Source organism: Otolemur garnettii, unplaced genomic scaffold, assembly GCF_000181295.1.
Source record: "Otolemur garnettii isolate 467f Iridium unplaced genomic scaffold, OtoGar3 scaffold00174, whole genome shotgun sequence".
Classification (NCBI taxonomy): Eukaryota; Metazoa; Chordata; class Mammalia; order Primates; family Galagidae; genus Otolemur; species Otolemur garnettii.
This window is the reverse complement of record NW_003852569.1, coordinates 1,965,046-1,967,759: the sequence shown is the minus strand read 5'-3', so window position 1 is coordinate 1,967,759 and position 2,714 is coordinate 1,965,046. Positions and strand designations below refer to the sequence as shown.

At 40.6% G+C, this 2,714-nt stretch overlaps 1 protein-coding gene and 1 non-coding gene across 2 annotated transcripts in view; both read left to right on the top strand.

The window, feature by feature from the left end:
* Positions 1–2,714, top strand: part of GABPB2 (GA binding protein transcription factor beta subunit 2) — a 59,995-nt gene that overhangs the window by 15,006 nt on the left and 42,275 nt on the right.
* LOC111728632 lies at positions 855–961 on the top strand. Its single transcript, XR_002775867.1, has one exon. It is a non-coding gene; the product is annotated as a U6 spliceosomal RNA (small nuclear RNA).

The following is a 2,714-nucleotide window of genomic DNA, read 5'->3' as shown; positions in this document are numbered from 1 at the left end:
AGCTGGGACTACAGGCGCCCGTCACAACGCCTGGCCATTTTTTGGTTGCAGCCATCATTGTTGTTTGGCGGGCCCGGGCTAGGGATTCGAACCCGCCACCTTAGGTGTATGTGGCTGGCGCCTTAGCCGCTTGAGCCACAGGCGCCGAGCCACCAACATTTTTCTTAAAGACTAAACAGCCTTATTGATTTTTCTTCATTCTTTTTCTACCTCATATCCCATTCAAGAATTTTATTTTCTTTGTCTCATTTGAATATGTAGTTTTCTTTTTCTTTTCTTTTCTTTTATTTTTTTTTGAGACAAAGTCTTACTCTGTCATCCTCAGTAGAGTGCTGTAGAGTCACAGCTCACAGCAACCTCAAACTCTTGGGCTTAAGCAATTCTCTTGCCTCAGCCTCCCAAGTAGCTGGGACTACAGGCGCCCACCACAATGCCTGGCTGTTTTTTGGTTGTGGTCGTCATTGTTGTTTAGCAGGCCTGGGCTGGGCTTGAACGCACCATTTTCAGTGTATGTGGCTGGCGCCCTACTCAATGAACTACAGACACTGAGCCCTCTTTTTCTTTTAGTTTTCTAAATGAAAAGAGTCAGTTTCCTGTGGATATATAGGTGATAATTGTAAGGCATAATATACTTGTGATTTCCTATAAGTCTTTTTAGAGTGTTTTCTGAAGGTTTAATTCTCCCTAGAGTATATTTGGGTTATAGGCTTCTGTAATTAGTTAGAATTTAAAATCAGTATAATAACAGTTCATTTCTAGACTAATAAACTCCTTCTTTCCTTTTCTTTGGTATGCCCTGGTCTATGGAATAGTATAGCCATTTTGTTTTCTTTACTACTCTTAGAAAACATTAAGTACTTGCTTCGGCAGCACATATACTAAAATTGGAACGATACAGAGAAGATTAGCATGGCCCCTGCTCAAGGATGACACGCAAATTCGTGAAGCGTTCCATATTTTTGAATGGAAGAAAAAGTATCCAATGTACACACCCCTATTATGAAACTAATTTATACCTTTTATCTGAAAGCTATAACCTAATAGCCTAAGAATACAGGGAGGAGGGGGGAGTGGGTGGAGGGAGGAGGATTGGAGGGATCACTTCTGAGGTTTATCTTACAAGGGTACAAGTGAATCTAAGAGTAGAATGTGAACATTTTAAAATAATAACTAAGAAAATGACATGAGGGCTGTGTTAACCAGTTTGATGGAAGTGTTTTGGATTGTGTGTGAAAACCCCACACTGTACCCTAGAAGTGCATTAATGTACATAGTTACCATTCAATTAAAAAAAAAAAAAGAAAACATTAAAGGGTGGTACTGGTGGTTCAGTGGGTAGGACGCCGGCCCCTTATACAGAGGGTGGTGGGTTCGAACCCAGCCCTGGCCAAACTGCAACAAATAAATATCTGGGCATTGTGGCAGGCACCTGTAGTCCCAGCTGCTCGGGAGGCTGAGGCAAGAGAATCGCCTAAGCCCAAGAGATGGAGGTTGCTGTGAGCTGTGTGATACCACGGCACTCTATGGAGAGTGATAAAGTAAGACTCTGTCTCTACCTAAAAAAAGCATTAAAAAGGTAGGTGTGATTTAATGAGCCTAGGCAATCAACTTGGAGATCAGAGAGTTACAAAAGATGCACAAAAGCCCTTCTTAGTGTTCACAGATCTTGTAAGCATGCCTAATTTTTTTCTTTTTTTTAGCATGCCTAATTTTAACAATTTTGATGAGTGAGTGACCTCCATTCCGGGGTGATTAATTCAAAACTTCAGAGGCCAACAGGTTCTTAGCACTTTACAAAAAGAAAGAAAAAGAACCTCATTAGATTACCATTTCTATAAATAGACCTGAAAAGAGTAATGTGAATTAAATCGAATCAGACAGAGAGGTAGAAGATATGAAAAGCAAAAAATAATAGGCTTTAAAAAAAAGAGGAAAACAAAGAAAGGAACACATCTCTGTCCAGAGAGGTACTGATAGATAATGCCTACAAGATTTACACAGAGATGATAGCCTTGCTTATTGCTGACGATACTCAATTGATACATTTTTATTGCCTCTTCATCTCATCAGTCATTTTGCTCTGCCATACCATGACAAAAACTTCTACCTGATCAAATTTGTACCCCAAATTCCACATATAACCTTCTAATCTCTACTGTTTTACTATGAATTGTTTGAAAACTACCTATCTCCCTTTTATCACCCTTGGTAGAGTACTGTGGTGGCGAAGCTCACAGCAACCTGTAACTAGGCGATTCTCTTGCCTGAGCCTTCCAAGTAGCTGGGACTACAGGTGCCCACCACGGCACCCAGATATTTTTTGTTGCAGTTTGGCCAGTGCCAGGTTCAAATCCACTACCCTTAGTATATGGGGCCAGTGCCCTACCCACTGAGCCACAGGCACCACGCTTTTTTTTTTTTTTTTTACAGCCGTCATTGTTGTTTGGTGGGCCTGGGCTGGATTTGAACCCGCCACCCTGGGTGTACGTGGCTGGCGCCTTAGCCACCTGAGCCACAGGTGCTGAGCCAAGATCTTAGCTTTCTAAAGTAAAGATATGAATAAGAAAGTATAAATGAACACCATACTGACATATTTAAATAAAGATTTTTTTGTTTAATTAAACTTGGGAGTTTTTAAACATTAGTGAAGCAGACCTTTTTGTTTTGTTTTTAACAGTGCTTTGCAGTGCTTGGCTGAATGTAAATGGAATTAT